This window comes from Bombus pyrosoma, linkage group LG18, assembly GCF_014825855.1.
Source record: "Bombus pyrosoma isolate SC7728 linkage group LG18, ASM1482585v1, whole genome shotgun sequence".
Classification (NCBI taxonomy): domain Eukaryota; kingdom Metazoa; phylum Arthropoda; class Insecta; order Hymenoptera; family Apidae; genus Bombus; species Bombus pyrosoma.
The window spans coordinates 2953805-2981471 of NC_057787.1; the positions used below are offsets into that span (position 1 = coordinate 2953805).

At 32.4% G+C, this 27667-nt stretch overlaps 1 protein-coding gene, 1 long non-coding RNA gene and 2 other non-coding genes across 4 annotated transcripts in view; 1 reads left to right on the top strand and 3 right to left on the bottom strand.

The window, feature by feature from the left end:
• LOC122577337 overlaps positions 1–27667 on the top strand; it is a 345413-nt gene that overhangs the window by 65923 nt on the left and 251823 nt on the right. The window lies entirely within an intron of this gene.
• On the bottom strand, positions 22902–24848 carry LOC122577342. The gene is made up of 5 exons (XR_006320220.1): positions 24610–24848; positions 23716–23910; positions 23279–23504; positions 23156–23198; positions 22902–23071 (listed from the first exon to the last, which is right to left on the bottom strand). It is a non-coding gene; the product is annotated as an uncharacterized LOC122577342 (long non-coding RNA).
• On the bottom strand, positions 27305–27411 carry LOC122577377. The gene has a single exon (XR_006320244.1). It is a non-coding gene; the product is annotated as a U6atac minor spliceosomal RNA (small nuclear RNA).
• Positions 27478–27584, bottom strand: LOC122577375. The gene has a single exon (XR_006320242.1). It is a non-coding gene; the product is annotated as a U6atac minor spliceosomal RNA (small nuclear RNA).

The following is a 27667-nucleotide window of genomic DNA, read 5'->3' on the forward strand; positions in this document are numbered from 1 at the left end:
CTTCTAATATTTACCTCCTTCCTTGTTGCAATTTTGTAAACCATCAAAGCGTTTACAACAGAAATTCCCAGAAGGAGTTGAATGCCAAGTTTTCGGTACCATTTGATGCCCTTTCTAATTGTGGTGGCATAAGAAACCATTTGCTCGGAATAATCTATACGACATTCGTGGCCTGAAGCAGATTTTATCGAAAACACACGCGGCAGTCAACGTGTTAGAGGTGTGCAGATCGTCCCAAGTATCGCAACGTATCGCTCGAGCTCCCTAAACTTTCATGAAACTCGATACGGGTATCACACATAGACCCAGACGAGAGGATACAAATGTAGGGTTCCCATTTTATTTTTCTACGTACAGAGTCACAGTATAATCATAAATAGAAAAACCGAACGTAGAAATTTGGATATTTTTACTTGTTCTAAATGAAGGCACATTTGGACTAATACAAATTAGTAGGAAGTAGGAAGGAAATAAAGTTATAAAACTGAGTTAGAATATTAATAACGACGCAAACATAACAGAACGTTAAATATAATGTAGTATTGTAAACTATTAGTTTATTAATAGTAAATGGATTAAACAGATATAAATTAAAGAGAAAACAATGGTTATTTAACATGAGCTAATTGCAACAAACGTATAATAATTAAAAACAACTAGATAATTAATTAACAACACTATCTCGATAACGCAATCCGCACTCTCTGACTTCTCAACTCATACTCCTGCTAATTCGTTTATTGCCCCCTAGTAACCCCTTGTCTTTTGTCTTAACCCCACTACACACATGCTGAGCAACCGCTTGTTTATAATTCGCACCTCAGCAACCGCTTGTTTACAATCCGCACGACACCCCCTGGGCCCCTCGTTCACGAAACTACAATAATATCGTAAGACAACCACAATTAACGGAATTTCATTTGTTTTGCAATAGTTGCATACACGGTCTATATATTCTGGATCCGCACAATTATGGCCCCATAAGTGGCATGATAGGCACTGAGTTCACAATTCGCTTTTACGATCTCCAGAAAATATTTTGTTGTAAAATATGCACATTGCACCATTTGATTCTGACTGAGTATTTGAGTTGTCTGGTGGGTATTAGCCAAACCATCTACTTTAATTGGTGTCGTTATTGATTTCCTGTTTCTTTTACTGAGCAATGCAGGTTCTTTCAGGATGTCGAAAAGACAATTATCTTCATACGATGATATCGTTAATAATACAGAACTTCCTGCTTTACGGTATCGATTCATAGCCCTGGGTTTAACATGTTGGTCGCCACGTCACCCATATCTATGTGACGGGTATAGTTTCCCGTCACCCAAGTACGGATGACGCGCTTCTTCGAGTTAATTACACGTTGGTCGCCATGTCACCCATATCCATGTGGCGGTATACTTTCCTGTCACCCAAGTGTGGGTGACGCTCTTCTTGATCGAGTTAATTAAATATGGGATATTATATATAGGATATACAACATAAAAATATTAAAAATACATTATACCACATTTTTCATTAATTTATATTCTGGATAAAATATTGCATTATGCTATATCGCATGGTATTTGTTAAAACATCCCAAACACATTTGGGGTGATGTTGGCCACTTCGAACAATAGTTCTAGACTTCGTCATCACTACTCTCCTCACTGCCAAATATATTTTCACGCTGTTTATTGAACATTTTGAGGATGAAAAAAATCACTGATGTATGTCTCACACGTATGCTTCTCGACTAAATGAAAAATCTGAGATATCTGCCATGAGATCCCTCGGAATACTTTAGCTGGAAATCTTATCTCTTTCTCCATTTCAGAACTAAATAACCTTTTCTTTAGAATGAATCGAAGGTGATAAACAATGAATTCCCGCTTGTCGCTCTATTTACGTTCTGCGTACCGGCGGTCGGATTTGAAACTTAGCCGAATCACGCTGGGCGACCAACGTGTTAATAGATGGGATTGGCGATATGTGATCAGGACTTGCCAATTCGGATATTTCGATCGAAGTGTTTGATATTGGGCTGTCTGGAAGAACCTGAATATTGAAAGTGCCTGGAGAAAAACTCTGTGGCACCACATCAGCTACAGTTGTTGATGGAGTTAGGATAGTTTAATATTCTATTTATTATTTTCAGATGCAAATTGCCTTCCTTCGTCAGTCAAAGAAGCAGCATTCCCAGTTAATGCAGTAAAATCTACTTTTGGAAAAGTTTCTTTGTTCAGTGGATAAATTCCAGTCGCTTGGGTTCAGTTTATTGCTGTTTCAGCTCTTTGTACTTTTATGTCCCCGTCTTCTCTAATAATCCTGCTATATCAAAAGACCTTAATGTTTTTTGTTTTTGATGCAGAAATAATCGCACCTCTTCAAAACTTACTATAGAATAAGTTCTCTATGGCCCTATGAAAGTTTTATAAAGACGCTGAAGTTTCTATGTAGAATGTGATAGTAGGTATACGATTGATACAAAATTCTTTTCGGCCAATTCAATTACACTTACATTATGGATGTGGCTGTAATGCCCATCCAATATCAACAAGATAAAAGATTCTTCTAGAGGTTTAATAAAATTAGTGAAGAGTGGGAGCCACTTTGTAAAGAGTGGTGCTTGAATTCAGTCAGATGGATAATATGTACCGATCAATCTATTGAGTTGCCAACCCAATAGATGGCACCCTTTTCGTAAGTAACCTATTTTCATTTTTCCTCGGAAATGTGATTGTAGGTGGCACAAAATTTCCTGCTGCATTCATGTAATCAACAGTACACAACTATTATCAATGCACCAGGTTCTGCTGCTGTTTGTTTGCCTTTTTCCTTTAGGCCAACAACTTTTGATATTTTGGACTGTGCAACGGTAAGCATTGTCTCATTAACATTGTAAATTCAATCAGGAGTATAACAATATTTGTCACACCCTTAATCAATAGTATCAAAAAAAGCATTTACATTTTCTCTACTGAAGCTGATAGTTCTGGTAGCTGAAGGGTCTGTTTAATATCTTCAGTGAAATCTTATCTTAATGACGGGTCAAAAATAGTCTATTCAGCCTCTTCCAGCCGTGTTATTCTGAGAAGGATACTTGATATCATTTCTAACCGATACTTAATGGTCTATTAATTTGATATCGTTATTAGTTATTCCATGGAATTTTTATTTCATTTTCAAGATGTAATTAAGTAATTGGGTTTCGAAGTCATCTCCTAAAATTGTTTCAACCTACATTCTTAGTACTAATACTTTTATTAACTTTAGAGCACATATGGGATTATAGTTGATCGTGACATGTTAAATACTTTTGCTGTTTTAAAGTGGCCAAACTTTTTTAATTTCACAGCTTTAGTAGCTTGTATCGCATCTTTTCCAAAATAATTCTTTCTTAAACCTTCCTTTTCTTTATTCAGTTTCGTTCGTGGCATCTGAAGAAATGCTTGAAGCCATTTTATGGTTTAATTATATATTATAAAATAATACTAATTAATTATAATTATAATAAAATTATAATGTGTAATAAATTATAATAAATAATAATAAAATCTACCAATCAAATACCACATATTTCTACCAATTTGCATTTCATTTTCTCTTATTTTGTATTATAATCAAAACACAAACACTTCAAATACTTTTGGATATATTGAAACTATGATGATTATATGTAACTTACTTTTTTTTTTTTTTTTTTTTACATCATAAAATATACCAAAGTAAATTTCACTTTAAGAAGCATTTGTAGATACTTTCTATTATGGCCACAGGATAAAATATTTGTTAAATTCTCAACATACACTTCTACATAGAATTAAACAGAAATAGGTACAGTATCATAACTTTGGGCGTACGAGACCTACTATTGATATTGTAGGGGAAAAAATATTCAGCCGATTGGGTTGCTGGACCGGGATTTGAACCCAGAGCTTCCGCTTATCGAGTGGCTACATCATAAACTTTTTTTTTAACGATTATTTATCATCGGGTATCAGTATTTGGTTGCATCAATAAGAATAGGTGGGACCCTAATTCTGTATACTTATTGTTACGTATACATATTCAGTTTAAACATTTCATATAGATCTCGGTGTGTGTTGTGTGATGTATAATTGTGTTTGTGTTTTAACAAATAGTATTTGTGTACAAGTTGCCATTTTGTCTTGTCTTTTATGTCAGAGAGTCTTATGGAAAAATATAAACCATTAAATTACTCTGTTGGGTTACGTTACTTATCCTAAGCTCTATCCTATGATATATATTAAGGTTTGTTTACATATTTATATATTACAGGTTATTTACTGCGTGATGTATTTTGCTTTTATTATTATGTGCTTTTTGTTGCGTCTTCTTCCCTGACTTGTGGTTATTGTTGCATCTATGTCTCCTGACTTCTTTTGTCTCCTTTCCATATGTGTTGTATTTATTTGTTCTCTTTTGTGAGCCATTACTATCCTTCGTGTGTCCTGTCAGTGTCAACTTACATGTTTGCGTTTGTCTGAAATATTTAAATAACTGTAAGTGTTTTTTCGAAGCGCGTCAACGGGAATCGTAAATTCCCGTTACGATTAGACGATCGACGCCACGAACTGATCGGTCCCCTATTTCGATTAGGATAATAGAGGTCGTTTAACCCTTTCGCTTCGGCAGTCCAGTCCGCCTAAGTGCTCTCCCTGTACGGAGGCGAGCGCCACAAATGCGCACAGTGACGTGATTACAGATGGCACTAGTGTATGCCTGATATATGTGGTGCCGATCGTCGCGTGGTTGCCGCCTATAATCGGCACTCGTATTCAAATGTCATCTAGCCGGCGCCGTCTATAAGCGGCACCCGAAGCGAAAGGGTTAATGAGTAGAATGCTTGATTAACAATTCAAAGATATTATATATTTCCAACAACTTTGTAGAGAAGCCAGTTACGCTGGTGCGTAAGATATAAGTTAAGTAGGTGACTGATTGAAGGGTGTAAACCCGGTAAAGAGATGTTGACTGTTCTAAAGTCGATGAACCAGTGAAGTCCGGTGACGATGCTGTTGCAAAGGAAAACTCTTGCTCGGTGGTGATCGCCCCACCACTGGTCGCTTGCGGGTGGAATCCCGGGAAACGTGGGAAAACTCACGTTTCCACAATTTTTACCTAATGGAGCAATAACCATAAGGAACCTCTTGACTGGAAGATGTTTTATGCCAATTGACGCCCTTAATGATAAAGCCTCGTTTTATGACAGCTCCTTAGGATTATTGCGATCCGCTTAATTCTATGTACACAGCTGGTAGCCGCCTCGAACATAAATAGTCACCGGACGTAACAGTAGGTGTGTGAAAGGTTTGGTTCCTTTCTTTGTCTGGTTTATTTTGCCTCCGTGGCTTTTTGGTCAGTGGTATAGGATTGGAATGTTGTCCCTGTCTTGTATCAGTTCCATAGGATTCAGTTTGGTGTATTCTTGAACTATTATGTAGCCTATGGTGAGGGATTTGTTTAGGTATGCGGTGTCTATTTCTATAAGACTGTAGATTATTGTATTTTCTTGTTACTCCGATGGCGAGGTTGTTTATTCTTGGTATCCCTGCTTCTTCATATGTCTTTTTGTTCCTTATGTTTTCGCTGATCGGTGTTTCTGAATGCAATATCTGGGCCAAGCTCTTTCGAACTTTTTGATTATTTTCCAACCAGCTGTGTTGAAGTTGAACTACATTGGGGCTGCCTAATTATTGGCATGATAAGTAGCACGTAGCACAATAGCTTGCCTTTTTCTACATACAGGGTATTCAGCTACAGATGTAAAAAAATTTAAGGGGTGATTTTTGAAGTTATAGCAATATCTGCTTTCTATGTATGGTTCCTATATTACTGTTTGGTATGCAATCGTTTTGATTTTTGTTAAGTTGTTGGTCATGCTTGGAACTGAATGTTGCATAAAGAAGTATTCTGATGCCTCTGGATTGGTGTTGAACTTTTTTGTTATTTTTATGATTTTTAATTTGGTATTTTCATGTTGATTATATGTGACAGGATTTCTTGTAGTGAGTGATTTTGGTCTTATGTTTTTTGATGTGAATATGTAGTAGTATTTGTATATATAGTATGTAGTATTTGATACATTGAGTGATTGAGTGTTTATTTGTGTATTGCCATTCTCTATGTTTTTGAGGGTGAAGTCGGTTATGGCGCGAGATGTGTTGAGTTTATGTGTTATGTCTTTAATACGCATTTATTAGCTGTATATTGGTGACGGTTTTATTCTTTTTATTTATTCTTTGAATGTGGTGTTTAACAGTTGTGATTGGAGGTTAGCTTCTCTCTACTTTTCCGCTTTCTACTCGTTTGCGTGCTGAATTTACATTTTTGATTCTTCGTTTCGTAGATGGCTAAACTGGTTATTTAGTTCTATCGATTCTATCATTGTTATGTTTTTCATTTTCGTTGGACTCAATGAATATGTTGGTCGGAACCATCTTTTTTCCATGTTTTCTTTGTTTTCTTATTGATTGATAAATGTGGTTGATGTTTCTCTAATTTTCTCGCCGTCGGTAGGGTAGTAATCTTTCCTCCCTCGTTTATGTTAAGTTGATATTTTAGGTTGATGTCTTCGTCCAATTCTTTAAGAACTTTATTCTAATATTCTAATATTTCCTGTCAAGCTGCTGGATGCTGCTTCTACTGCTCTTTGATCGTTGTGCTTGTTTTTAACGCAGTCTTGCTTGCACTTCTTCTTGTGCAGCACGGCGCCATTTTATGGTTTTCGTACGGCGCGGTGCGCGAGACTCGTTGATTTCCTGCACCTTTGTACACGATATTTCTTCTTTTTTATTTTTCTCTTGTAGCAGAGGGTATCCCTATCATGGAGACCACCAATTTTTCTCGCACAGTTACCATGGGCGTACGCTGTTACATTCTTTGGAGGTTAAGTTGCGCATACTGACCAGAGGTGTCGATGTTTTGATCGCTCCCGCGCGATTTTGTGGTTACTTTCTCGATTAACCTACCTAGATCGTCAGTGAATACTGTCCTCCAAATTCTCAAGCGCCACTAGGCGGCCCTTTATACAATTGAAGAATAATTAAATACACAAAAGTGTATATACATGTTTATCATATATGGTTAAATATAATATTAATAAATAAGAAAATATTTCTTATTTATATAAGATTATATAAAATTCTTGTGGGAAGTTCTTGTGGGATTCGATTCTCTACTTCTAAAGATTGTGATAATATGGTTTTGGCTTTACTTTTATATGTCGAGTCTTTATGGATTTGTAAGCTATAAGATTTTATAAGTTTCCAATTTCCGCGGGATCAGCAGTGGTTGACTTCCTTTGTTTAGTTAGGAGGCTGATGTTATTCTTGTAGCTATTTCCTTGTATATGTTTCAATTCGTTTTTCAAAGACTTTTATTTGAAATTGAATCATTAAGTGAAGATACGAAGTCCAGCCATGACTGCTTTTTACTTTCTCCTATTATTTTTCTCGATTTAGCCCTGGCGTTTTTGAAAGCGACGAGCTTTTCAAAAGTCTGGCAACATTTATTTTCTTAACTGTCATTTCACAAGCTTTATTCCACCAAGGAACTGTGGGATTTTTTGGCGTCGCTTCAGGTTTGGACTTTGGGAACGAAAGGTTAGTTGTATTGTTTATTATCAACGTAAAATCCTTAACTAATTCATCGATTTGCAGTGCATTCGTGAGCGATGGTTATGCAAGTTTGGGGATGGTTGAGTTGATTAGAAGACGATATTTATTCCTGTGGGCTAATTCGAATTTCCATCGTGGTGGTGTGGGCTTGAGACTTTTAAGAGGCGATTTGGGAATACTGTTCTTATTACAAGGAAATGCATTTCCTGTATGCCGAAGATCATATTAATAGCATTGAAGGTTCCTCCGGCTAAATAAAAATGAGTTGGTTTGAAGTCATTGAGGAAGAGCATGTCATAAGTTATTAAGATCATCCAATAGGATGTAAGGTTTCGATAATTTATTGATTAAATTGTTACGCTCTGACTTATGTAATGAATAATTGTTCGGGATGTACACATATACATTACATATGCAAACATTTGTGGGAAGAGATGGATTTTTGTTGCTATTACCTCCATATTGCTATCTACTTGTAATTCCTCACTACCTAATATTTAGTGATACCTAAATAGTTAGGGAATTTTGATCTAACCATAGATATTTGGTGATGGAGAGAGAGATTTAAATTCATAGTCTGATTCGTAGTCTGTAGACATTGAAGCGTCAGTATAAATTGATTATGAAGTTGATGAATTAGTTCTAAGTCTTTTTTAAGTTTCTATGGAGTCTATTTTTAATGCAAATTTTGCCTCGAGATGAGGATATATCCCTTTCAACATCATCATTAGGGTCAACTTGTCGTATGTGTACTCGCGTACAATTTCAAGTAGGTCTTTCAATTCGAAGATTTCTTCAAGAAAACTAAGAAGCTGGTTGTAGGATTCTGTGTTGGTTGAGATTGACTAGGGTTTTAGCAGTTTCAGACTTTTCATTGATTTGGTCTAACTCTTCGATTTAAATTTTGCTACGCTTAACAATATTGTTTCGTGATTTAACTGACATAGTATTATGTTCTATGGATAATGGTGTGATCGGCAATAGCTGTGTTGTCAATGTCTGTACTGTACGCTAATTGTAATATTGATGCTTATCTATGAATGCTCTTTTGTTTGAGGTTCGTGGTAAGATCAGTTCCACTCCTCCTCAAGGAGGAAGAGGTTCGTTAAATTCCTCTGCTAATATGGTTAGTTCACTTACTTTTTTATTTTTCGTGGGGAGTAAACAGATGTTCTCATATTCTCCATTTGAGCAGAGCTTGGCAATATGGCGGACATAGTTAGGCTTATGTTTTCAAATACTTTGTACCGAGTCTCTTCATATGTAACAATAAAGAATTCTGAAATTTTAGATGTATATTCAGGGTTTACGTATATTTGCCTCTTAAAACTTAGAATTTAGCTCTTGATGGTTGGCTCTTAAAAAAGACACCAGAGAGTTTTACACGAAACGTGGAACATAATTTCTCCTTTCGAATTAATTAACCACTTCTTCCTCGCTCGAAATTGTCTTCCCATTACTCACAAATAAGCGATCGCTATCCTGATCGTCGAATTAATTTACTAATAATAATAGTGAGATTTTATTTAGTACGTACGAATAAGTACGTCAACATGAGAAACACGATACTTCTCAGAAGCACGCACACAACTGTAATATAACCAAACAGTAGGCGAAAAGATCGAAACGAAGTCAATGAAACGAAAGAACAAATCCGTCGTTTAACAAAATACTCCACTCAATTATCTCTTGGTAGTATACCTTTATATACTGTAAAATATACTATACACTGCTTAGAAACGCATATTTAATTATATAGAATTTAAGAATTCCCTAAGTATATAAGTATACAAGTTATACAAATGGCAACGACTGTTTGAAACAAATGATGTTAGGGAGCTTCATCTACTCATTAACACTAGAACTATCACACCAGTCGAATTGACTGGTTTTACAATTTTATTTTAAAATTCCTTCTTCATGTTATATTTTTTTCCGCAATGATGTAATGACTTTTGCAACGATAACTAAAAGAATAATATAATGAATTTTATTTTGTTTCTTATGTATTCAAACTGAAAATAATTTTGTATCAAGGCTACTTATACCAACATCAGTCAAAATGGCCGCTACTTGTCAAAGTGTAAAAGGGTCCTGCGATCTGTTTATCGAACATCAATTAACCAATATCCTCGTTTCGTACAACTTGCCACACGTTTTTCAAATTTTTACTGCGTATCATTCGATATAACGATATCAGTTATCAGGAAAATTCCGGATCCATCGCTAGATCGCTAGATGCTAACACTATAAATACCACAGCAGTCAAAACGGCTGGTTCTACAATTTTATAAATATGTCAACCCTCATTTAGGGATCCCAGATGGATGAATAATAGCAAAAATGTACTACATAACATGGAATTGCTTCTGTAAGAAAGTAATAAATCAATAAATATAAAAATATTTTATTATTAAGTATTTTTTAAAGACCAGTCATTTTCACTGCTTTTGGTAGAAATAGCTTCGTGTGAACTATTGGTAGTTCTGGTGTTGAAATGCTGAAAACATTCACGCAGAAGAAATTAGCAGTTACGGTTGAATCATTCATAAGACAACACGGGTAGAAAAACTGTATGACCACGTTTTCGCCGCCTGTCTCTCATTAACCGTTTTAGTGCCAGGGGTTTTCAAGAATCCGTGTCGAATTGTGCCATGCAGCGTGATAGCGCTTCGTTCATTTATTTTCGAGAAATTTTTTTTCGTTTATGTAGATGATATACGATTATTTGAAAAAAAAAAAAAAAACAATAATTACGAGAGGAAACTGATATGACTCGCGACGAACTACATTCGGAACCGAGCGCGTTGCGAACTGAAGATTGTGACCAAACATCGCGACACAGTTCACCACAGTACGCGAACAGCGCGATCGCGCTGCGCAGCGCTGGAACGGTTAAAAAGGATCTCAAGAAACACATCTGCAATTTCATTACGTTTCTTTTATTCAGAAGAATTTTACAATCAGATAACTCGATGTTGAAAACCGTCAAATATATTTTTAAATATTTAATAAATACATAGAATGTTCGCTAAGACACTTGGTACTAACAGATTCGCTAAAGACTGTGTATAGGTCGCTAATACGATCGCTCGAGACTGAGACTGATAAACTGGTCACCTTACGATCGCGTTTGTTTATTTATACTGGTCGGAGGAGAGCCGAAAAATGCAGAATATCTTCGTTCGACGGTTGCACGTAGCAGCGACATTGTTTTGCCCGGAGTTTATTTACTTTACGGAGTATCACGTTACGTCTTTTCTAACGATATTGATACTCCGAGGCAAAACAACAACGTGATCCGAATTGTCCTCTAGCTCATGTGCCGCTACATTTCCATTTATCGCATTTAGTTTTCTCCGCAGACAATTGTCTCGAGAATTGTGTACTCGAGAATTTTCCAACAAAATTTCTTTCCATGAATCAACTGCTGCCTCGAATATGCGCAATATTTGATCTCTCTCATCCACTGCTACTCTCGGATAGCTTGCTCAATGTGCTGTCTTGCTCCTTTATTGATAATGAATAGAGCAACGTCACACACGTACGGACACGCGTTTCCAAGAACAATCGCCAGCAGGGAGGATACATATGCTTTCAATTTCAACGAGCAAAGGGGCAAATGGTCGCTAATAGCATTTTGATGAGTCTCTTTTCTTCTCTGTCTCGCACTGCACCATTCTCTCGAATAATCACTGTCTCTTGGTTCTCTTTCTCTTAGTTTCTCCATGCATTGTCAGTGCGTGTTTCGTGTGCATTCCGAGTGCAAGGAGGGGCCATGCTTAGTTCATTGATCATTCGGTAAATCGGTGACTCATGTGCAAGCCGGCATGCGTCTGCCCCTTTCTTTGCTTCGTTTTACTACTTCGCCCCTTTCAAAATGAAACGCTCGTTCGATCGTTACGCCCGCATAACGCGAAGCGTAGAAAACACGCGTCTATGCCTTGCCCTCTCGATAGTTAGCGTTGTAGAGCGGACCGTTGCTCAGGGCCGTCCGTACGTAGTCCTGGCACCCTGTGGTTTAGGATATTCTGGAGAAAATACAGAGGCGAAAATATATTAGGTTGTCCGAAAAGTTTCTTTCGTTTCATAAGGTGATAATTGATGAACAACAATTTCTGTTTTGTATTATTTTATTGAATTAGGTGTGGTCCATTTCGTTATATTTCTATTATTGCGTCCGTGCATAATTCAATAAACTAATATAAATCAAAAAATATTGTGCGTCTATCATTTCCTTCTAAAATGAAAAACTTCTGGGACAACCTAATATACATAGAAATAACTTTTATAATGTAGTATACTAATTATAAATATAAACACACACATATCCATATTGTATATTGTATTTATATATACATATGTCATTTATATATTATTTATTTATACATATGTTATATAGATAGAGGAATTAAATTGAGAAGGGGGAAGACCTTTTTTTCAAGAATAGTGTAATACAGGATGGTTGGTAACTGGTGGTATAAGCGGAAAGGGGGTGATTCTACGCGAAAAAAGAAGTCGAAAATATAGAATAAAAATTTGAGGCTTTGTTTTCGAGAAAATCGACTTTGAATTTATCTTTGAATTTATTTATAATCTCCTTTTATTTATGGAGCCATATTAAATCAATTGTCTATTCTGAAGAAATCGCAAGTTGCGAGCAATTGAAAGAAAAGATTATTGTACCCTTTCATACTTTAAAACAATCGAATACGTTAGAAAGTGTTCATAGAAAATTAATTAGAAGATCAGAACTATGTGTTCGGCAGAATGGGCAACATTTTCAGCAATTTTTGTAATAATAAGCTTTACGATTACTTCATATTATTTCATTATGTATTCCTAATCTTCCTTTACGGCAAAAGAAACTTAAACTACGATAATATCCATCGAGACAACGATCTACAGTGAGATCTGTTATAACGAGACGTGATAAAGTGCACGCGTACCGAGCGAAAATTCAAAGTCGATTTTCTCGAAAACAAAGCCTCAAACGAAAAATTTTTATTGTATATTTTCGACTTCTTTTTTCGCGTAGAATCAATCCCTTTCCGCTTGTACCACCAGTTACCAACCACCCTGTATATTCAAGTTTAAAAATGGTATATGTAGTTCCATTTATAATGAGATTCTATGTTCCCATGGGATTTAGACAAATCAGAAAAATTGTAACAATTTCATAACAATATAACACATTTCTCTAAAAGGTACTTTGGGACGTGTTGTACAATTCGTTGAATTAGTAAGAATTTTGAAATCTGTAAATAGTCGCGATTAGGAGATAGAGGAAAAGCTATTTTCTTTTAGGATATTTAGTGTTATCATTCTCAGGTTATTAAATATATTTGTTGATGTTTATCTAATATGTTTATGATTTGTAACTTATGATCTATTTAATTATTTTGTTATAAATCTGCCATTTCATTTGTATCGTATAATGTATAATATTAAGTAGAGTAAATGATAATATTGGCTGAAGGTATTTATATCTATAGTTTATAGCTATGTACAGTTCCCACTGGACACAAATGTGATGTGGATTAAAGATCATAAAATTGTAGAGAAAAATTGTATAATAATTGATATCAAACAAATACGTAAAATTTAAAATATACAGATACAGTCAGACAAAAGTTTCTCCGTACACCCTTTAAAACAATAACTTCATATAACCTAATTAACTAACTTAAAATTGCACCAGACGACTCAAGTTTTTTGAGAAGTTAAAAAAATTAGTTCACAAAATTTTGAGAAAATAGAAATCGGTAAGTATGACGACGAAAAATGTAAAAGTCACTTTTATAAAAATAAAAGTTTTATCTGCGCTAGTAATGAAAATTTGAACGACACGCTTTGAACATTTATGTCAGTTACATACCTGCCGAAAATTTCATAAAAATCAGTTAACGTTACTATGAACTACGAGCGGTTAAAAATAGTGAATTTTTCCATTTTTCATAACTTTCGGCCTATGACTGTAACAAATTTTGGTATCTGTTGCTTGTATTCGGTGAATTTTTCAGCATGTAATTGACATATGTTTGCAAAACGTACTTTCTAAATTTTCATTATAAGCTGAGGAAAAAAATTATATAACGTGATCTTTAGTAGTTCCATCACCATTCCTATGAATTTTATTTTTTTTTTAAACATTTTTTTTTTTTGTCTATTTAAAACAATCCTTGCAATTTCTCAAAAAAGCTCAAGTCGTTTGGTCTAATTTGAAAAAAGTTACTCTGTTTCAAGGAGTGTTTTTTGACTGACTATATGTATATTATGTACGTGAGAATTATCTGTTAGTGTACGATATTGTGTCTAGATGATGAAATTTATAATCAAATGTATAATCAAAAAATTGTTTATAAATGGAATAAAATTTAGCTACCATTAGTTTTCGATTGTAATTTCATGATTACTTTTTGATGAGGGTAACATTCTACTTCGTAATTCTAAACACGATTACGCTATGGGCAGATTAATATTTCTACGCCTTTGACGTCATTATCATCGTATCAAAAAGTTATTTATGTTATATTTGAGGAAAATGTGTAAGAAGGTATACGATATGAATGATTTTTCATTTTACAATTTTTATTCGTAACATTACGCCAATGTTTTAGTTGAAACGTTGAGAGGTTGTTTATCTGTTAAAATTACAATGAAGTTAGAATATAACAATTGAAAACTCAAAAATTTTGAGTAGACTTGCTAAGTCTAATTTAATTTGTCGATTTAGATACAATTTATTTAGCTGAAGTATAATTTGATGGAAGTACAGTCTTGTGAAGCCACCATTTTCCCAATCTTACAGAAACAGAATTTTAACTTTGCGTTACAAGGTTGAACATTTATTGTTATTAAACCATATGAAAATTATCTTTGTAATTTATTTCTTGTATTTTCATTCCTCTGTGTCCTAAAACTTTATTGACAGATCTACAAATAATAGTTAAATCTTGTATAAATAATAATTATGTATTTTTGAGTTTATTTATTTGAGAAACTATTCTGATCAATAATTTCAAGGACCTTACAAACAAAACATGATAATAAGAATTATCCTTGCTCCTTTTTGGCGTTGAAGATAATAATGGTAATTACATATTGGTATAGTGTGAATAGTTGTTGTATTGCTATTTACTAACCTAATGATTTAGGATTATTCAAATTCTTTACATGTACATAGAGTTTATAATAAAAATGGAAATTTAGGTGTAAAATTAGCCTTATCGTTAAAGATCTCTAATTTGGTTTAAAAGCTTAAAAAGAAAATGGAGCTCCATGTTTTACAAGCATTGTAATATTTTTCTCTGAGTGTTACAGTTTTTTCAAATATATTATGTTATTCGAGTAATATTTACATATACCAAATGTGTGTCCTGTCCTTTATTTTTAAGTGTCATGTTTAAAGAAATTGGATGGTCAGATGCTTCCCGGGTACGATCAGCGCATATTGGGGCCATTTTACAAGACCACGTGACAAGTGTCCAGTTAAGGTTATGGTCATAAAGCCTTATGAACGTATCACAAAAATTTGCTTGCTTAACTCGTGTTTAAAGAAATTAGAATTAAAATAAATAAAATAATGTAATTTCTTCCAATGTAAAGAGAATCATATGAAACTACATGAAATCAGTTGAAACATTTTTGAAACATTGTTGAGAATATTCCTGAAGGGTTAAATAACGTTGTAAAAATAAATTTAATTTTCCATGATTTGAAAAACAACGTAACAGACTATGAAAGAAATTCAAATGTTGAATTTCTTTTATATGAAATATAAATATATTTTCTTTTTTATGTTCAATTTATATGAATTACACAAATGAATTACATATTTGAAATAATGAAAATGCAAATCACATATTGAGCTGGAAATTTAAGACATAAAAATTCTAATTCCTATTCATTTCGTATTAATTTGCATTTTGCTTTATGGAAATTTAGAAAAATATTCAAATATAATATAGTACGGTTTATTAGTAATGTAAATAAAAATCGGAGGAAATCAAAATAAATTTGAATAAATACAATGATCTTGAGATAATTATTTTCATCTAATTTATATAAAATTATCAACTATCTGTGATGAAGTATTGTGATACACTATCACACACATGTTTTATTCTAAATTTTCTGAAATACCATACTCATCATTCTGCGTGTGGAAGGCACATTAGTTGCACAAGATATTTAATTAAATATATTCAATCATCAAGTAGAATTTCTAATTTTAAGCATTTAAGAGTCATTTGTTACTTTAACACTGTATAAACAATTATAGAAAATCATCGTTGAATTTAAAAAAAAAGGAATAAAATCTGCGTGGACAGATGTTCAAAATGAAACTTCAAATAAGGTAGTGGATAGTTATTAATTAATAGAATTAATTAAAAAAGAGGAAAATCCATTGAGTATTGAACGAAAATATAACAAAATTGACACTGAGTTTATATCTTTTCACAGAATATAATTTCACAGAAGAAGATATAATTTCAGGAGAAAATTTAATTTTTTGCAGACTTCAAAAGAATACAATTTTTGTTTATATATCTTCTGTTTTCCCTTTCATTATAAAATGTTATTATATAACCGATGTTGTCAATTTTTCTTTTAATATTATGAAAAATCAAAAAGTGGCGTTGAATTTATAATTATTCACACCATTGTACAATGTCAAAATACGAGAACAGAAAGAGGCTATTGAATCACATTTAAGAACAAGTTATAGGTCAATAAAAATCCAATTACATAAATTAATTTACATAAAAGAAGGCTGGAAAACATGATAAATCTTTATGAAGAAAAACAATATTTTTATAGAAATTGTTTGCAAAAAAGCATGCATTAATACAGTGTATTGATACAATCCAAATTGACTATAATTTATTTTATTTCATTTTATTATTATTAGAATGCAAATAGAATGCACATATTATGCAAAAATATATAAAACATTCGAAATATAGTATTCGTTCTAAGATATGACGAGGTGAACAATTTTCTACTTATTTATTTCTGTAATTATAAAAATATGAATTTCCATAAATATTTGTTTTCCAATTATTATTTTCCTTCCATAAGCAAATCTCGTACGATATATTTCAAAACATCTTTCAGACGTATCAAATAGTGAAAAATATACCTAAATACTAGAAAAATTGAAACGATCGAAATTTCGGTCTCTATGTCTCGAAATTTTAGTTAGCTTGTTTGTACGGGCCTGAGGGTCCCGTATGCTTCGACTGCGCGTAACGAGCAGTTGTCGAGGTTCCCTGAGTTGGGCCAGTGGCAGCAGTTGCTGACTCTCCGGTACAATCACCGAGCGTATCCTTCGCGCGCTGCATAGCAATAGTAACGCTTTGAAACGTGCACGTGTTTTCTCACTCGTGTGATCAAGCAAACCTCTCAAAATACTCGTTAACATAATTTTCGATCACAATCTCGCGACTGAACGTTAGTCGTACAGTGAATAGTGTGTTTATAATCGACGATATCCTATTCATCCTGGTTAGTTCATTATCGTGTTGCAAGGCGGCGTCACTTCAAACTGATTATTCGCGCGTTCGTTTCTCGTGATAAATACCGCGATACGAGGATGTAATCGAGTAATATTCAGTTATCGCCATATATTTTCATTTTACGGAAATTGGCATTCTCGCGGAGAAAGTCATACAGAGTAAGCGTTAAAATCACACTCTGACAGTTAAATAGGAAATTGACGCGCTACTGTCCAGCAGTTTACGTTTCATTGTAATTTCCCATTAGTTCTGAACTATTTTTATTTTAAACTTTATTATTATTAAACTAGTTTCTTTTATATGTGGTTAAATTCTTCCTAAATCTCGTGTTTAAATTATTTTTCGTTTCATCTTTCACTCTATAACCCCAGTGTCGATTAACTCTAAATTGACTGAACAGTGTATAATGCTGTGTTGATGTGAGTGCAAGTTCAAGGGATAGGTATAACGAGGAAAGATTTCACGAGATAACAAGAAATTCTTGAGCGATGGTTCATATGAGCTACGCGCAATGGGCTTGCCTGCCCAGCACTTATCGGAACAAGGTTCGTACATATGTTTTAAACGCGCTTTTTTCTCCAATCTAGTTGTCAGTTATAGTTTATCAATGCCGCGCGCATACATCGTCGCGCATAATATTTCTTCGTTACACGTTCGTTTGGAACGTTTGTGATTCACATGAAACATTTTTTTTTTTATTTTGTAGACTTTTTATAATAAATTCTCATTGAGAATTATAAGTAAATTATTTTGGCGTGATACTGTAACTTGGATCATAAGAGTTTATAGTATGTTTGATTCTAGTTGAATCTAATGCTTCAATCTATAGGGTGATGCCTTTTTAGCCTGCGGATCTGATCTTAGTACCTACCTATGAAGGATACCTAGTACAAATTTATTGCACAGAATATGGAGTAATTAATAATGCAATTGGTAAACGAATGTAATTAGATGATATTGATTGTAAAAATTTTGTAAGTTTCACTGAATATTTTGCAGGAGAGAGCATGAATGATAAGAATCAAGATCTATGTGTAGGTAATGCGATTTGTACTTGCACTGGCATGGAAAAAAGAATAGACAATATAAGATAATATTTTCTCGTTTGAAGCTTCATTTTCCAAGACAATTAGGTTTGAACTTTATACTTTATGTGAAGTATAACATATTTTGCATAACTAATTAATTTTCTTTTTTTGGGTTTTGGTGGTTGTTAACTCTTATATTATATCTGTTACTGAATTTGGATATACATGAAACATTGCAGTGAAAGATCATCCATCGACTGGAGCTGTGCCCCAGATGTTGATAGGTTAACATCCAGTGATTTTTGCTAGGAATGCGTACATTCCACACTTATTTGCTTCATCCATACTGAACTCGCGTCAGTGTAAATTCGTGCTCGCGTTCTGTCCAATGATATTTGAACTTTGCAGAGCGCGAGAAATCGTTTTGCTTGTTCCATGGATACAATACGACAGATAGATTAGTTTTACGAAGAATTACCGATGTTTATTTATCGTGATATCATTTCCACGTGTCAAACACTTGATAATGTGGTTCAAAGCGCTGCTTATTTTTTGCTTGTCGAACGTTACCTACCTTGTCATTTTGTTTTCTGATTCGAAGTTATTTCTGCTTTATGAGAACTATTATGAATTTCGAGGGATAAGAAACTTGCATATTTCTGTTTTATTAAATACTAGGTCATTTCATGATGATAATTTAGAGCAAAGTACCTACATGTTTTTGTGCATTTACGGAGACGAACGATATTTAAATAAACGAGCGTTGCTTATAGAATGGCTTGATAATAATTTCTCTATCTGTATTCTTCGATAGGCTGAGATATTGAAAACTTTTTATGAATTTTAAGAAATGAAGAAAGTTGTATGCGATTAAAAAAATGGACTGTTCCATCATGTCATTGTATATATAATTAGTTTATTATATATTTTATTTATTATATTATATATATTATATTTATTATACATTATATATTATAAATACAATTATAATTAATCATATATATAATTACTCGCCAATATACAAAATGCGATAAACAAAATAGAAAATTTGTTGATTCTATTTATTTGAAGTTTTATTGTATTCTATTTACTGTATGCGTGTATGCACTGCTTTTATAGTATAAATTAATATCTTTATCTTTATCGATTTTTCCCTTATGCTTGGAAAAAAGATTAGATATAGTTTTTAAAAAATTCGCTATCTCTTTTCTTTTCAAATTGTTTCTTGATTTCTTGTGAACATTTTTTAATTTCATTAGTAAGGGGACTTTTTATACATTTTCTACTTTCTCCTTTTTATAACAAATTTGTTTACATTAGAACAGAAAAAATATTATTTCGTAACTAAATCTTTCGCTTCCAGAAAACATGCTTAGTGAATGTAATCTTTAATTAAATTTTCAATTAAATAGGAAATGAAAGGCTAATCGATATTTGCAACTTTTAATCATTTATTTTATTATTTAAATCTTGCGTTTTATCAATTGAGCAAAGCATTTTTTAATTTCTCTCATTTTTACGTTCATCGACTTGGTGTTCTGCTCTTTTCTTAAAAAGTTTCTCGAAAACTTCGCTTGTAGCTTCTCTCAACATTGCTACTTTAAAAACATTATGTATATTCATTTGCATACGCCATACAATTGTTTTCGGTTTATAAGAATCCGTATTATCATTTATATTAGTCAAATTTAATATATTAATTTAGGAATTTATATTTAAAAACATGTAGTTGTTTGATGCAGAATATATCGTGAGAATATATACAGCTTATTTTTTAATAATTTTATATTATAATTTCTCTTTCTTTTCAAATAAGATAGAAATAATTATAAACAAGATAAAATTGATAAATGATCAAAACTAATTAGGAATTTAGGAATTTATATTTAAAAACATGTAGTTGTTTGATGCAGAATATATCGTGAGAATATATACAGCTTATTTTTTAATAATTTTATATTATAATTTCTCTTTCTTTTCAAATAAGATAGAAATAATTATAAACAAGATAAAATTGATAAATGATCAAAACTAATTATTAAAGTAATGTAGTATCGTGGAAAAACTCTTGAGGAAATTCCAATCAGCTATATGCCCTTGACCCTTTAGGACATTGGGTTATTAACACGTTGAATGCCATGAGATTACACCAGGAACACCAAGATTAGTAGAAATACATAATTGGAACAAATGTAAATAGTTATAAATTTGTTATTATTACCATCGTTACTACAATAGTGTGACGAAATTAATGCAGTATAAAACATATAAAAATAGTTTTATTTATACATGAAATATACATCTATTATGTGCGCCTCCCACTAGTGGCTGTTGAACGTGGGAAGAGCCCGCTTTTTCCGTGATTTATTTTAACGAACAATAACCCTAAGGAACGTTTCGTCTTGAAAGATGATTGATGGCAATTAAAAGCCTTGACAGTAAAGTAAAAAATGCTAAATATTGTTCTTTAAGATTATTGCAGATCCGAATAAGTATGACCAAAGGATGATGAATTATAGTTTATGGCATGACCCCAGACGTAACTATATAGAACAATTATTTAACAACGCGAAGAAAGAATATGAGATAATTGATAATCGTAAAAATAAGTGAATCGAGTGAAATTGATGATTATACACCGTAACATATCTCTTGTAGGTAACATTTCAACGTTATATGTATCGGGTAATAAAAATTCATCGTGGCGCCACGGCCAAACCTCGTAAAACTGGCGCGGCATTCAACGTGTTAAGAAAGGTGTACGTGACCATCTTGAGTCAACAGTTGTAAAACACGTGTACGTTGTAGTAATACCGAAAACTCTGGTATAAAAAGGAAGTGTTGATGGAGAGAGGGGTCAATGATCAGTAGTCAATAGTTGTAGTTGGAGTTATGACCGAGTTGTGACTAGTGGCAGTTGCGAGTAAGCTGCGAGTAGTTGCGGGTCAATCGTTGCTCATAAGTTGTGGGCTGTTAGTTGTAAGTTGTAAGTTGAGTTGTGAACTGTCAATTTAGTATCACATTATTACATTAAGTTCTAATTCTGTATTTCAATCACAATAAATAAATCTATATAATGGATAAAGATCACTGTAATTCTGATTTTTACAGTAATAATTAAATTATTATCTATCTTGATAGAAAATGACTTACCTTTCATACATAAAGTAAAATTTACTTATATTATTTAATTTATTAAATTTACTTATAAAATTAGCACATTTGGAGCAACAGGAAATTTGTTCAAATTTTCAATCTGTCGATCAAACATATTTGTTTGCAGTCTTTGTTCGTAGCTATCTTGTTGATATGAGACAGTTTCACGAAAACTGTTCGTTCAGCTTTCTAAAGATCTAATGGACGAAGAATAAACACGTGATATAATATACAGTGTCCTGAACTTTTAAGGTTACGTAAAATTATCGTAAAAATAAACGTTAGCATCTAATTTTTTAAATCTCGTATTGTTCCAAACAAATAATGATTTATCTCAGAAGGTTTCAGAAATAATATAAAAAAAATTAATTTCTTGATAGCGAATATTTTGATTTTATATACAATAGTATACAGTAAGGTTCTTTCTTGGAACACACTAGGAACAACCCAGAACAAAAATTTGAAGACTTCACATTTTTGTTTTGGGTTGTTCTAGTGGTGCAGGTATATGAAAAGAAGATTCTTTTATTATGCGATATTATTGTCAAAATGAAAAGAAATGTCCATTAATTTAAGGAATTTGTAATCTAATTAAATAAATTAGCTGAAAGGATTCTTGTTGTATACTTTTAATTACCCGGCAATGAATGAACCTATTATTTAATCGGCTAACGAACGCATCCTTAACGAATGTTTTCACAAACAACGTGAAATATAAAAATTTTATATTTCTAAATAAAATTCTAATATTTATTTGTTCTTTCGAATTATCCAAAGCTCAGTATTCCTATCATTAAACTAATTCTACTTCGATGCTATCAAGAATACTTGGCTATTACATTAATTAAATGTTCTGAAATAGTTATGCAATTATTGTAACAAAAACTTATGTGCATTATTTTACGTATCAGGTATTTTGAGAAGCCGGATTTTTAGATAAGATAAATGCAGTATATGTAGTTAATCCCTCGTTTCTTAATTCTCGAATTTTTTGTTGTTGTTCCAAGTTGTTCTACATTTGTCCTAGATTGTTCCAAACAAATAATGATTTATCACGAAAAAAGTGATTTTTTATTAGGCTTCTATTTTTGAAAATCGAGCATTTAAAGGTCGTTTTGGGTTGTTTTAGTTGTTGTAAACGTTGTTCCAAGGTATAATTCCAATATTAAGTTTAGTTTCGGAATTAATCGATGAAATTTGTCGAGTGGATGCTATTGAACGCATGCATATCTAGATACGTCGCTAGTTTCAAATAACCGTAAGCTTTTGCTTCATCAGCTCAATTTTAAGTCGTATTACTGTCCAAATATATAAAGCTACATTATATCATCTGCTAATATATATTCATGTTATACTATTTAGAGAAACTGTTCCAGCCTTGAATAATATATTATTGAAATGAATAATACGAATCATACGTTGTTGTTTTGGCAACAATAATGGTGTTCTTGTTAATACAATTAATAAATAAATAATAAAGATTGAGATACATATCGTATTATTTTTCATTATGAAAATATAAAACTTATTTAAGTAATTACATGCAAAAGGACACACCTTACCGATTTTCATGATTTTGAGATGTGTTGTCAAGGTCATCATTCTGGACTACTTTTTTTGTACATGTTATCGCTACTTGGCATTAATTTCCAAGATATTAGCGAAAAGCTTTAATACAATTTATGTTACGATTACACTTCATTCTAGAGTAGACGGCCGCATTTTTATATGGTCCAACCTAAACTTAATAAATAAATAAGAAAAGTAAATAATAAATAAAAAAGGAAAATTAATTAGTTAAGCAAAATATGTTATACTTTACATAAAGTATAATGTTCAAACTTAATTGTCTTGGAAAATGAAGCCTTAAACGAAAAAATATTATCTTTTCTTTAAAAATATTTCTTTTTCCATGTCAGTGCAAGTATAATACAAATAGCATTACCTACACATAGATCTTGATTCTTATCATTCATGCTCTCTCCTGCAAAATATTCAGTGAAGCTTACAAAATCTTTACAATCAATATTAATTATTTTGTAATTATTAATTACACGGTATTCTGTGCAATAAATTTATACTAGGTATCCTTCAGAAATTCACCACAATTTTCTTCAGATCTACATATCTAGATACCATTTTTCAGTAATTCAACATGATTCTCTTCAGATCTGTATTATAATTAAATTTTATTATCCAGTGCTCTAAAATGTTCTGTAAACTCTCCAAAACGATCAGTAAATATTATAACCTCAACTTACAACCATTATTACCTAATTTCTGTAATCTCATGAATATCCATTTATTACTAGCAGTTACTACCAACATTGCCTCTTGCGGAACAGTTAGAAACTAACCTCAATTAGAAACTAACAGACGTACCCTTGGGACAATTTTCGATTTTTTTATCTTTTTAACTCCCTCCATTTCCGTAGTAATGTCAGTGGTTTCCGATTTTTCTTCGACCCTAACTGCCACCCTCTTGCTTCCTTACATTGGCCGTGACTAACGCGATTCGAGGTGCGTTAGAAAGGGCGCCAGGTACTTCCACACAGTTAGCGCATTCTTGGATTCTCTCTAAGGAAGAAAGAAAAACGAACTTTAAGGCCAGATTTCTTTTACTGCGCTTCTTACAATTAATTAAAATGTTCTGTATAGCATTTTTTCATTTTTTTAAATATATTGAAATCAGGGACTATGACAGTTGTAACCCAAATTTACAAAGTTATAGTATAAACGTTAATGCCTTACAATTATTTTAAATTGTTTTGATCAGAAATAATCATTATAATTACTCAAACTTCTTTAGTTAAAAATTCCGTCATATAGTAATTATCAATAACTAAAAATGGTTCCATTACAGAAATGGTTATGGATAACCAAAAACAATGTCCATCGTTGGTAATAGTCATCGGTAACCGTAGAGGTTATAGCTCATCTGTAATGATTATTCGTAATCAGAACATTCAAAAATTAATATTTTTTAATCACTTAATCTTTTCAAAACATCTTTTATAATTTAAGTTTTTTTATTTCTAAGGAAAGTTAACTTTTTTTAAATAACTTCTCTCGTAAGAATTTTGGGAATAATTGTTATTGTTATTAATTAATAATTGTTTTTGACCACTGGTTGAAATATTCGAAGTTCTCCATATCTTTTACCCTTTAAACAAAGTCAGAAAATCCTATGTAGTTTATAGGGATCTAGAAACAACCTAATTTATTTATTCTAATTGTTTTTTAGATCTATTACAAAGTATCGTAAATTAGTCTTACCTTTAAATATAGATAGGACACTTTATTGTAAAACCACGCACATATGTTGAAACCACTAATTTCTTTACAAATTTTTCTAGCTTTCACTTCTATTCTTTACTTTCTCCTTACTATGTCTGTGTTTACGTATAAATTGTACGTATATTTAAAAATATTAATTAAATATGTGTTGAGAATTTTGAATCTTAATAGCCGAAATAATGGTATAGGAACACCAAATATACACATAAAATTTATATTAGAATAGTTATATATTTATTTGATAAAGGATTTCAAAGATATTCATCGATACGCACTTGCACGCGTCTCAGCACTTTCTTCCATACCAGACTGTTAACCGACTGAACAGTTTACATTCTTTTGTTTTCGAGACGCCGCGCGCACACATACTTCCACACATTGATATTCACATACAAGTATCACACTACGCAGCTAACCTAGTCTAGCACATAAAATTATACATATCTCAATAATATGATTTCAAGTCGTTTATAGATAAAAATGTCCTATTTCGCTTCTTTTATAAAATTAAAATATTCTATCTGAAGCATTTAATTAATTAATACATTATTATCTATTTATTTATTATTTATTTTCCACTGTCCATTGTTATTATCTATGCATTATCTACTTATAATTGTAGGTGTAGACTGTTACGAAAAGCTGACTAAATTAAATCGAATAAAGAAAAGAAAGAATCACAGGAAGAAAATGTAAAACCTCAGTGTTTTCAGTCTCCAAGTGCCAGATAGAATACTAAGTAACAATAGAAAAGACAGTACAAGCATCAGATGGTAGCGTCTGATGCATGGCTCAGAACCATTTGCATATACCGAAACAATGAAGAAACACGCTTCTGTTTTCCAATAAGGGTCATTCCACATCAAATCGATTATTTTTTGACGTCGAATTTTTTTTCAGTGAAATATCATATAATTTACGTGAATTACTTATTTTCATGAAAATAGAATTTGGAAACTATTTTTGTAATCGAGTTTTAATCTGTAAGGTTTAACATATTTAAATAAAATTTCGTTCGCATTAAAAAATCAACAGTTTGTGATGTTGGAAATCATAAACACAGGTCTGTCTTTCAATTTTGAAAATTTTACTTCTAACTGATTTTCAAAAAATTTGCAAATATTGACTCCGCCTTAAACTATGTAAGTACATGTGTGACAATCGTCTGTTCCAGTAGCAAACTGCAGACGCAAGTATATTGCAATTAATTTCGATCATGTTTTAGAAATGTCGACAAAATCTTCTGTTTCTTTTCAAGCGAATGAAACTCTATCAGAATATATTGCGAGTAAATGTGTTCTGTATTTTTGTAAATTTTATAAGTTTGAAAGGATATATTAATCCCTTCTTGTTATTTAACAAAGTAACACGTTTGGAGATTGATTAAAAATTCATTTTTGATTGAAAACAATCTCACTTAACGCTTGAAATGCCCCTTTATATTTAACTTACTTTACTGGTCTCTTTTTGTTGTGAGGTGCTTTGCAATCTGAGCACGCTTTTCCTGGAAAGAGTGCTAGACAAGGCCCTATTGTCTAAAGATGGAATTTCCTTAGCCGTACTGCCGCGCCTTACGCGGTTGCGTCTGAAATCCCCAGTCTGAGTTTTAAATCCGAATTGTATGGGTAACATTCATCGCCTGTCTGCACCACTCACATAGCAACACCAGCTGATATACGCGTCCGACGCTTGTGTTGATACACAGAGGACTATGCTAATATCATTGACAGCAATGCTCCTATTTTTCGACAAACGAGTTTTAAGTGTACGTCGGATGCTTAGGTACTACGTGACCTTGTAATGATTTCGATAAACAACTGTATAATGTGTACCTATTTTTAGCGTTTATTCGCAAAACAGTTTTAATATAATAATAACTATATAATAATATAATATAACAATAATAATAACATAATCGTGTGATATTGACTGAAATGCCGCAGTCCAATAAGATATTAGTTACAATGAATCCAATCCAATGGCTTTAAAATTAGAGTACTCACAGATTATAATTTCTTATATTTAATTATAATATTCGCATTGATTATTTTATGCTTTCTTAGGGCATGCGAAAATTATGTTGATGAAATAAAATAAATAAATGAAATAAAAAAACATAAAATAAAATAAAAGGAAATAAAGTAATATATGATAATATAAGTAAAATAAAACAAAATAATTAACTAACCAATTTACAAATAGAATCTTCTTACAAGCTTATAAGTAACGTTATGTCTAATTACATTTTAAACTATTTAGGGTATTATCGCTACTCGTATAACATTTTTAATTTCATCATTCAAAGAAATATGTTTACTGAAGTTGATCCAGAATGTCAGTAGGCACCACTTTCTAACCACCAGTAAGTATCCAAATTTTGCCTATGATTATAATGTTCAAGTTTGGAATTTGCTAATGAATAGTGTAAATTTACTCAGTAATTCTATGTTGTATATCAAATTTTTTTATCTATTTCGTTTTTGATTACGTGATGTCAATGGATCAAACATCTAGATTTGCACTTAATATATTGCTCGAAATCCAATGCTCAAAAGGATGTAGCAGTAAGGATCATTTGCCACAAGAAAAAGTTGATGAAGATTATTCGACAGTAAGAAAAAATTACTAGCACCTGCGTTTTCCGGAAGGATAGCGGAAGCCCTCCGCGGTCTCCAAAAAAATATGGTAAATGTCGCCCAAATGCGACAGTACCTTAACATTTATATATGTATTCCATCCTTGTCTAGGGGAGTGCTAAAGGTCTCTCCTTCCATACTAAAATAAAAATTTTTTTTTTTTTACGTGGAGGAAATCTTCATAGACACCTTACATAACCGCCCATGTAAGAAAAGTTTTTAAATGGTAAGTACCGCCGAAAGGCGACAGCGCCTTACCATTTATATGTGTTCCATCCTTGTCTATGGGAATAACGTGTCTCTCCTTTGATACTACAAAAAAAATTTTTTTTTTTGTTTTACGTGGAGGAAATCTTCATAGACACCTTCTTGTATGACCGCCCCTTGGGGGGGGTTGTGCA